Genomic DNA, 11,153 nt, shown 5'->3' on the forward strand with positions numbered 1-11,153 from the left:
ATCATCATTATACACAGCTGCTCCCCATCATTACACACACCTGGACTTCATCATTACCTTGATTACCTTCTCTTTATTTAGGCCTCAGCCATCAGGCACTATTGGTTTGTTTTCATGTTCATTTCTCCTGTTTGTTCATTTGCCTTTCAACATTGTTATTAAACTCTCCTTCTGCACTTGCTTCCTGACTCCATGCGTAATCGTGACAGATATTGTGAACCTATTTTATATATTTTTACCTCCTGTTTCAGGAAGTGATGTCACTGAGCACTGCCCCTATATACAGTGCCTTCGGAAAGTACTCAGACCCGTTGACTTTTTACACATTTTGTTACGTTAAAGCCTTATTCGAAAATATATTAAATTAACACATTTCCTCAGCAGTCTACACACAATACCCCATAGTCACAAGGCAAAAACCGGCTTTTAGACATTTTTGCAAATATATTAAAAATAAAAAACAGAAATACCTTATTTACATAAGTACTCAGACCCTTTGCTATGAGACTCGAAATTGAGCTCAGGTGCATCCTGTTTCCATTGATCATCCTTGAGATGTTTCTACCTGTGGTAGATTCAATTGATTGGACATGATTTGGAAAGGCACACACCTATCTATATAACGTCCCACAGTTGGCAGTGCATGTCAGAGCAAAAACCAAGCCATGAGGTCAAAGGAATTGTCCGTAGAGCTACGAGACAGGTTGTGTTGAGGCACAGATCTGGGGAAGGGTACCAAAACATTTCTGCAGCATTGAAGGTCCCCATGAACACAGTGGCCTCCATCATTCTTAAATGGAATAAGTTTGGAACCACCAAGACTCTTAGAGCTGGCCGCCCGGCCAAACTGAACAATCAGGAGAGAAGGGTCTTGGTCAGGGAGGTGATCAAGAACCCGATGGTCACTCTGACAGAGCTCTAGAGTTCCTCTGTGGAGATGGGAGAACCTCCCAGAAGGACAACCATCTCTGCAGTACTCCACCAATTAGGCCTTTATGGTAGAGTGGCCAGACGGAAGCCACCTAAAGATTCTCAAACCATGATTAACAAGGTCCTCTGGTCTGATGAAACCAAGATTGAACTCTTTGGCCTGAATGCCAAGCGTCATGTCTGGAGGAAACTTGGCACCATCCCTAAGGTGATGAGATGGTGGTGGCATCATCATGCTGTGGGGATGATTTTCAGGGACTGGGAGACTAGTCAGGATCGAGGGAAAGATGAACGGAGCAAAGTACAAAGAGATCCTTGATGAAAACCTGCTCCAGAGAGAAGCTTCCACCTTCCAACGGTACAGCGACCATAAGCACACAGCCAAGACAATGCAGGAGTGGCTTTGGGACAAGTCTCTGAATGTCCTTGAGTGGCCCAGCCAGAGCCCAGACTTGAATCCGATCGAACATCTCTGGAGAGACCTGAAAATAGCTATGCATCAACGCTTCCCATCCATCTTGACAGAGCTTGACAGGATCTGCAGAGAAAAATGGGAGAAACTCCCAAAATCCAGATGTGCCAAGCTTGTAGCGTCATACCCAAGAAGTCTCCAGCCTGTAATCGCTGTCAAATGTGATTCAACAAAGTACTGAGTAAAGGGTCTGCATACTGTGGGGTATTGTGTGTAGATCGATGAGGGAAAAAAACTATATAATCAATTTTAGAATAAGGCTGTAATGTAACAAAATGTGGAAAAAGTCAAAGCGTCTGAATACTTTCTGAAGGCACTGAATAGGACCTTCCAGCCCCAACTGGGATATGGATGCCTGATGAAGACCTAAGGGTGGATGATGAAGACCTAAGGATCTTCGTCGTTGTTATAATAGAATCCCATGGGAGCATGAGCAGCAGTGTGCAGCTGTTTCCTTTTCTTTCTTTATTTTGTAGATACAGCTCCGTAGCAGGTCAATTAGGGCTTTATAGTTCACTGTTCAAAGCATGGACCCAATTAGGATTCTTGATGTTGATGTGAAGAGAAAAATAGAAGCGGGTCAAATACATACTGATATAAAATGACTGAATTATAAAAGGACAGCTCAACTTCAGACTACTTCTCTGTTGATAATTCCTCTTCAGTGATAAAAATGTTGTAGACTGTGTGTGTGTGTGTGTGTGTGTGTGTGTGTGTGTGTGTGTAGATCATCCAGGCCACTTTCACAGCCATCATATTACCATAATTCTCAGTCAGAGTCTTGGTAGGTTCTTTTCTTGTCCAGATACCACTCTAACTTTATTATAACGATTCCTTTGAAGAAATGACATCTGATTGCCGGCATAATTCTGTCTCCTTTGTTATCAACTCAACCATTCATGTTTCTCTGGTGTCTTTGTGCCATGGCGACGTTGGCCCGATGCCCTCTGAGGGGCAGACAGGGCGTATCAGGCAGGGACAGACAGGTACAGGCAGGGGACCACGAACACAGTGACGTCTGTCTGACTGTCTGTTTGGATCTCTGTCTCTCTGGTTGTCTCTAAGGTAAAGATGACCCATCCTTGCCTCTCTTACTCTGCCTAGGAAAACAGGTCAGAGACGTTCACTATAAGCAGTACACTATAAAGGGAAGCAGTACACTATAAAGGGAAGCAGTACACTGTAAAGGGAAGCAGTACACTATAAAGGGAAGCAGTACACTATAAAGGGAAGCAGTACACTATAAAGGGAAGCAGTACACTATAAAGGGAAGCAGTACACTATAAAGGGAAGCAGTACACTATAAAGGGAAGCAGTACACTGTAAAGGGAAGCAGTACACTATAAAGGGAAGCAGTACACTATAAAGGGAAGCAGTACACTAGAAAGGGAAGCAGTACTCTAGAAAGGAAAGCAGTACACTATAAAGGGAAGCAGTACACTATAAAGGGAAGCAGTACACTATAAAGGGAAGCAGTACACTATAAAGGGAAGCATCACCCCATAAAGGGAAGCATCACCCCATAAAGGGAAGCAGTAGACTATATAGGGAAGCATCACCCCATAAAGAGAAGCATCACCCCATAAAGGGAAGCAGTACACTATAAAGGGAAGCAGTACACTATAAAGGGAAGCAGTACACTATAAAGGGAAGCAGTACACTATAAAGGGAAGCAGTACACTATAAAGGGAAGCAGTACTCTATAAAGGGAAGCAGTACACTATAAAGGGAAGCAGTACTCTATAAAGGTAGTACAGTAGGTGTCATTTGGGATGAATCCTAGTCTATTATCCACACGCCACAGGAATGAACTGTCAGTTTGGTTTATGTTTCCTTCCTCTTAGATTCCTCCCAAAAGGTAGACCACCACCACCACACCACCACTGTCTTTCTCTCTGTCTGACAAACAGCACCTCAGACAGCACCTCAGACAGCACCTCAGACAGCACCTCAGACAGCACCTCAGACAGCACCTCAGACAGTACCTCTGACAGTACCTCTGACAGTACCTCTGACAGTACCTCTGACCTCAGGGATTGATCCTCTGCTAACACAACACCCGTAGCCTACTGGGAGGGGCTCGAGTTACAGCATTACAAAGACAAACCCAGGTGATCTAAGATGCATATCCCAATACAACTTCTAAGGGCCCTTCAGAAAATGTCTTACGTCAGATTATATGTATATCATATGGCACATTCTAACTGTATGTGACTCGTTTCAGGAAACTAGGCGTATGTCGCTTCTCACTACTTCACAGAAGCGCAGAAATCCCTTCTGGATAACATGTGAACAGCCTAACCAGCTCTGCTAGGTTGAGTAAAATGGTTCTGCTAGGGTGAGTAAAATGGTTCTGCTAGGGTGAGTAAAATGGTTCTGTTAGGGTGAGTAAAATGGTTCTGCTAGGGTGAGCAAAATGGTTCTGCTAGGGTGAGCAAAGTGGTTCTGCTAGGGTGAGCAAAGTGGTTCTGCTAGGGTGAGTAAAATGGTTCTGCTAGGGTGAGTAAAATGGTTCTGCTAGGGTGAGTAAAATGGCTCTGCTAGGGTGAGTAAAATGATTCTGCTACGGTGAGTAAAATGGTTCTGCTAGGGTGAGTAAATGGTCAGAGTGAGCTGCTGTACCAAAAATATTCAAGGGCCATTTTCTCAAAGGTGAGGGTACAAGTTTATCAACTTTCACAGCAGAATTACTTTCCCATTGTTCCTCAACTGTAGTGTATGATATACCATATTCTAGTTCTGAGTCTCTACTTTTACCCAACGTAAAAAACACAATTTCAAATTTTGCTACATAAGACCAAATCGAGCTGGTTGGTCACGTATTTCTTCTTCACATTTCTGCTTGTAGTTATTATGGTAACACTGGAGACAAGAGGAGAGGAGAGTAGACAAGCCAAGTCCAGGGGAAAGGAGAGAAATCAAGCCTAGAGGAAAGGAGAGAAGCCAAGCCGAGAGGAGAGAAGAGAAGTGGAGAGAAGCCAAGTGAAGAGCAGAGAAGACAAGCCGAGAGGAGAGAAGAGAAGTGGAGAGAAGCCAAGTGAAGAGCAGAGAAGACAAGCCGAGAGGAGAGAAGAGAAGTGGAGAGAAGCCAAGTGAAGAGCAGAGAAGACAAGCCGAGAGGAGAGAAGAGAAGTGGAGAGAAGCCAAGTGAAGAGCAGAGAAGCCAAGCCGAGAGGAGCGAAGAGAAGTGGAGAGAAGCCAAGTGAAGAGCAGAGAAGACAAGCCGAGAGGAGAGAAGAGAAGTGGAGAGAAGCCAAGTGAAGAGCAGACAAGCAAAGCCGAGAGAAGAGGAGAGAAGACAAGAGAAAACAAGAGAAGAGAAGACAAGAGAAAACAAGAGAAGAGAAGACAAGAGAAAACAAGAGAAGAGGAGAGAAGACAAGAGAAGAGGAGAGAAGAGGAGAGGAGAGAGACAAGCCAAGCCGAGAGAAGAGGAGAGAAGACAAAAGATAAAGATAATTGTTCTTCTCCCCTTACTCGCCCCCTCTCCATGCTACCCTGCTGTGGGGTGACCAGTCCAAGTCTCTCCAGGTACTCATCGAATCGGGGGCTGATGTGAGTCTTATGGACGTTACCCTGGCGTCGAGCTGGGCATCCCCACTCAACCCCTCTCCATTCCCATGGATGTTAAAGCACTGCTAGTTGAGTCTCCGCAGTTTCCCGTGGTATTGGGATTCTCTTGGCTCCAGCGACACAATCCCTCTATTGACTGGGCTACTGGTGCCATCGTGGGCTGGAGTCCGTCCTGCCACACTCATTGCCTGAAGTCAGCTCTGCCTGCCCCGGGACATCTTTGTCCCTGTTGTCGTACCTCTTGTTGTCTTAGTTAGCTCTCCCAATCAACACCTGTGATTGCTTTATGCCTCGCTTTATGGCTCTCTCAAATGTCAATATGCCTTGCTCTAACTCCAAAAAGTTCTGGGACACTAAAGTCCATGAAGAATAAGAGCACCTCCTCCCAGCTGCCCACTGCACTGAGGCTAGGTAACACTGTCACCACTGATAAATCCATGATATTTGAGAATTTCAATAAGCATTTCTCTATGGCTGGCCATGCTTTCCACCTGGCTACCCCAACCCCGGCCAACAGCTCCGCACCCCCCGCAGCTACTTGCCCAAGCCTACCCAGCTTCTCCTTCCCCAAATCCAGATCGCAGATGTTCTGAAAGGGCTGCGAAACCTGGACCAGTACAAATCAGCTGGGCTAGACAATCTGGACCATCACTTTCTAAAATTATCTGCCTCCATTGTTGCAACCCCTATTACCAGTCTGTTCAAACTCTCTTTTGTATCGTCTAAGATCCCTAAAGATTGGAAAGCTGCTGCGGTCATCCCCCTCTTCAAAGGGGGTGACACTCTAGACCCAAACTGTTATAGACCTATATCCATCCTGCCCTGCCTTTCTAAAGTCTTCGAAAGCCAAGTTAATAAACAGATCACTGACCATTTAGAAATTCCGCCGTACTTTCTCCGCTGTGCAATCCGGTTTTCGAGCTGGTCACGGGTGCACCTCAGCCATGCTCAAGGTACTAAACGATATCATTACCACCATCGATAAAAGACAGTACTGTGCAGCCATTTTCATTGACCTGGCCAAGGCTTTTGACTCTGTCAATCACCACATTCTTATCGGCAGACTCAACAGCCTTGGTTTCTCAAATGACTGCCTCGCCTGATTCACCAACTACTTCTCAGACAGAGTTCAATGTGTCAAATTGGAAGGCCTGTTGTCCGGACCTATGGCAGTCTCTATTGGGGGTGCCACAGGGTTCAATTCTTTGGCTGACTCCTTTCTCTGTATATATCAATGATGTCGCTCTTGCTGCGGGTGATTCTCTGATCCACCTCTACGCAGACGACACCATTCTGTGCACATCTGGCCCTTCGTTGGACGCTGTGTTATCTAACCTCCAAACGAGCTTCAATGCCATACAACACTCCTTCCGTGGCCTCCAACTGCTCTTAAACACTAGTAAAACCAAATGCATGCTTTTCAACCGTTCGCTGCCCGCATCCGCCCGCCCGACTAGCATCACTACGCTGGACGGTTCTGACTTATAATATGTGGACAACTACAAATACCTAGGTGTCTGGCTAGACTGTAATCTCTCCTTCCAGACTCATATTATACATCTCCAATCCAAAATTAAATCTAGAATCGGCTTCCTATTTCGCAACAAAGCCTCCTTCACTCACGCTGCCAGACCTACCCTCGTAAAACTGACTATCCTACCGATCCTCGACTTCGGCGATGTCATTTACAAAATAGTCTCCAACACTCTACTCAGCAAACTGGATGCAGTCTATCACAGTGCCATCCGTTTTGTCACCAAAGTGCCATATACCACCCACCACTGTGACCTGTATGCTCTAGTCAGCTGGCCCTCGCTACATATTCGTCGCCAGACCCACTGGCTCCAGGTCATCTATAAGTCTATGCTAGGTAAAGCTCCGCCTTATCTCAGCTCACTGGTAACCATAACAACACCCACCCGTAGCACGCGCTCCTGCAGGTATATCTCACTGGTCACCCCCAAAGCCAACACCTCCTTTGGCCGCCTTTCCTTCCAGTTTTCTGCTGCCAATGACTGGAACGAATTGCAAAAATCGCTGAAGCTGGAGACTTTTATTTCCCTCACCAACTTTGAACATCAGCTATCTGAGCAGCTAACCGATCACTGCAGCTGTATATAGTCCATCTGTAAATAGCCCACCCAATCTACCTACCTCATCCCCATACTGTTTTTATTTACTTTTCTGCTCTTTTGCACACCAGTATTTCTACTTGCACATGATCGTCTGCTCATTTATCACTCCAGTGTTAATCTGCTAAATTGTAATTATTCACTCCTATGGCCTATTTATTGCCTTACCTCCTCATGCCATTTGCACACACTGTATATAGACTTTCTTTTCTTCTATTGTGTTATTGACTGTACGCTTGTTTTTTCCATGTGTAACTCTGTGTTGTTGTTTGTGTCGCACTGCTTTGCTTGATCTTGGCCAGGTCGCAGTTGTAAATGAGAACTTGTTCTCAACTAGCTTACCTGGTTAAATAAAGGTGAAATAAAAAATAAATAAATCTTCCTGGGGGCTTGGAAATTTCCCCGGACCTCTCCGCGGAGTACTAGGACCTCCGGGAGGGGTTCAGTAAGGCCCAGGCCACTTCGCTTCCGCAGCACTGACCGGTATCCAAGAGGATCAATCCAGATGCGCTGGCCAGCTGCTATTGCCCCGCGGCTACACCCCCAGAAGCCTAGACCTTTGCCCCCGCTCCAAGATCATTTGCCCCTCTTCTGTTGGTCCTCTGTTGCCCCGTACCCTCCGCATACCGCCTACCTTTCCTGTGTCTAGAATTAAAACCATGTCTTACAGCCCTTTTTCTCCTGTTTTGTAGAACCTACCAGCGTTTTGTTCCCCTGCTCCCGCCTGCTCCATGCACCTGTTTTCTAGTTTCCCGGTTCTGACCGTTCTGCCTGCCCTGAGCCTGCCTGCTGTCCTGTGCCTTACACCCTCTCTGGATTACTGACCTCTGCCTGACCTGACCCTGAGCCTGCCTGCTGTCCGGTGCCTTACACCCTCTCTGCATTATTGACCCCTGCCTGCCTTGACCTGTTGTTTGCCTGCCCCAGTTTGAGGAATACACTTTTGTTTCTTCAAAACGGTCTGCACCTGGGTCCTACCTTAAAATGTGTTAAAGCACTTTGGCATTTCATTTATTACATTTCTACTTTGAACTAATGAGGCTGAACTATTATGTTAAACTAAACTAAATGACTAACGCCAGCCACCGATATGTAACTCACGTCTGACAAAACACATCCACAAAACACATCCACAAAACACGTCCACAAAACACGTCCACAAAACACATCCATTGAACATATTGCCTCATAAAATACATTTACAAAACAACTGTCGAAGGTTGTTTATGCAGATTAGTCAGCAACACTGGCTACAGTTTGTTCATCTAATTTCACAGGAGCGCAGTATGGAGATGAGGTATGATGAGGGACGACTCCAAGAGCATTCGTAGCGTTAATATCATGTGCAACGATGTGTCCAATCTGTGAGTGTGTCCATTATAATTGGGTATGCATTAGAATAAGTCGCCTCCATAGCCTATTTGCAGCCATAGGTGGTAATATCTCTCTAGGAGCTGTGGAATACTCTGCTGTGAAAAAAAGTATTCGTACCACTTGAGTTTTTCCACATGTTGTTGTGTTACAGCCTGCATTTAAAATGGACTAAATTGAGATAGTGTGTCACTGGCCTACACACAATACCCCATAATGATGACGGTGATGCAACCGGTCAGGATGCTCTCTATGGTGCAACTGTAGAACCGTTTGAGGATCTGGGGACCCATGCCAATTATTTTCAGTCTCTGGAGGGGGAAAAGGTTTTGTCGTCCCCTCTTCACGACTGTCTTGGTATGTTTGGACCGTGATAGTTTGTTGGTGATGTGGACACCAAGGAACTTGAAACTCTCGACCCACTCCACTAGAGCCCCGTCGATGTTAATGGGGGCCTGTTCAGCCTGCCTTTTCCTGTAGTCAACGATCAGCTCCTTTGTCTTGCTCACGTTGAGAAAGAGGTTGTTGTCCTGGCACCACACTGCCAGTAATCTGACGACCTCCCTGTCTCATCGTTGTCTCATTGTTGTGTCATCAGCAAACTTAATGATGGTGTTGGAGTCATGTTTAGCCACGCAGTCGTGGGTGAAAATGGAATACAGGAGGGGACTAAGTGCACACCCCTGAGGGGTCCTAGTGTTAAGGATCAGCATGGCAGACGTGTTGTTGCCTACTCTTACCACCTGAGGGTGGCCTGTCAGGAAGTCCAGGATCCAGTTGCAGAGGGAGGTGTTTAGTCCCAGAGTCCTTAGCTTAGTGATGAGCTTCGTGGGCACTATGGTGTTGAACGCTGAGCTGTAGTCAATGAATAGCATTCTTTACATAGGTGTCCCTTTTGTCCAGGTGGGAAAGGGAGCTGTGGAGTGCGATTGCATCATCTGTGGATCTGTATGGGCGGTAAGCGAATTGGAGTGGGTCTAGTGTGTCTGGGAGGATGCTGTTGATATGAGCCATGACCAGCCTGTCAGTGAACAGCCTTTCAGCCACGGGGTGGTAATCATTTAGGCAGGTTACCTTCGCTTCCTTGAAACATGTAGGTATTATAGACTCGGTCAGGGAGAGGTTGAAAATGACAGTGAAGACAGTTGCCAGTTGGTCCTTGCATGCTGTGAGTACACATCCTGGTAATCCGTTTGACCCAGCGGCTTTGTGAATCTTGACCTGTTTAAAGGTTTTGTTCACATCGGCTCCCGAGAGCATTATCACACAGTCATCCAGAACAGCTGGTGCTCTCGTGAATGCTTCGGTGTTGCTTGCCTCGAGGCGAGCATAAAAGGCATTTAGCTCGTCTGGTAGACTCACGTCACTGGGCAGCTCGCAACTGGGTTTCCCTTTGTAGTCCATAATAGTTTTCAAGCCCTGCAACATCCAACAAGCTTCAGAGGCGGTGTAGTAGGATTCAATCTTAATCCTGTATTGAAGCTTTGCTTGTTTGATGCTTCATCTGAGGCCATAGCGGGATTTCTTATAAGCGCCCAGATTAGTCTCCCGCTCCTTAAAAGCGGCAGCTCTAGCCTTTAGCTCGATGCTTTCATCTCGATCTTTTGTCTTTTCATAATTTTCCATCAATTCCCAACTGGCTGAACATCACCAGAGAAATCATCTGAGCAAGAGAAACAGGGCCCCTCTGTCTCAGTATGTGTAGCCCATGTATTTGATTTTGTCTGGACCAAAAGAGACATGTTACCGCTGTAGCATTTGATTGATTGATGCCAGTAAGCATTTGGTCTCCCTTGATAAAAAAATTAATTAACCTCTCTGGCGCATGTGGGACGAACTCGTCCCACCTACGTAACAGCCACTGAAATCCAGTGGCGCGATTTTTGAATCGTTAGAAATACTATTACTTCAATTTCTCAAACATATTACTATTTTACAGCTATTTAAAGACAAGAATCTCGTTAATCTAACCCCACTGTCCGATTTCAAAAAGGCTTTACAACGAAAGCAAAACATTAGATTATGTCAGCAGAGTGCCCAGCCAGAAATAATCAGACACCCATTTTTCAAGCTAGCATATCATGTCACATAAACCCAAACCACAGCTAAATGCAGCACTAACCTTTTATGATCTTCATCAGATGACACACCTAGGACATTGTGTTATACAATACATGCATGTCTGTTCAATCAAGTTCATATTTATATAAAAAAAAAAGCTTTTTACATTAGCATGTGACGTTCAGAACTAGCATAACCCCCGCAAACTTCCGGGGAATTTACTAACAGTTTGCTAAATTACTCTCGATAAACGTTCACAAAAAGCATAATAATTATTTTAAGAATTATAGATAAATTACTCCTCTATGCACTCGATATGTCCGATTTTAAAATAGCTTTTCGGATGAAGCACATTTTGCATTAATCTAAGTACATAGCCCGGCATCACAGGGCTAGCTATTTAGACACCCACCTAGGTCAGCCTCCACCAAAATCACATTTCCTATAAGAAAAATGTTCTTACCTTGCTTGTTCTTCGTCAGAATACACTGCCAGGACTTCTACTTCAATAACAAATGTTGGTTTGGTCCCAAATAATCCATCGTTATATCCAAACAGCGACGTTTTGTTCGTGAGATCTAGACACTATCAGAATGCTTCATCACGGTCTCGCG

Source organism: Salmo trutta, chromosome 23, assembly GCF_901001165.1.
Source record: "Salmo trutta chromosome 23, fSalTru1.1, whole genome shotgun sequence".
Classification (NCBI taxonomy): Eukaryota; Metazoa; Chordata; class Actinopteri; order Salmoniformes; family Salmonidae; genus Salmo; species Salmo trutta.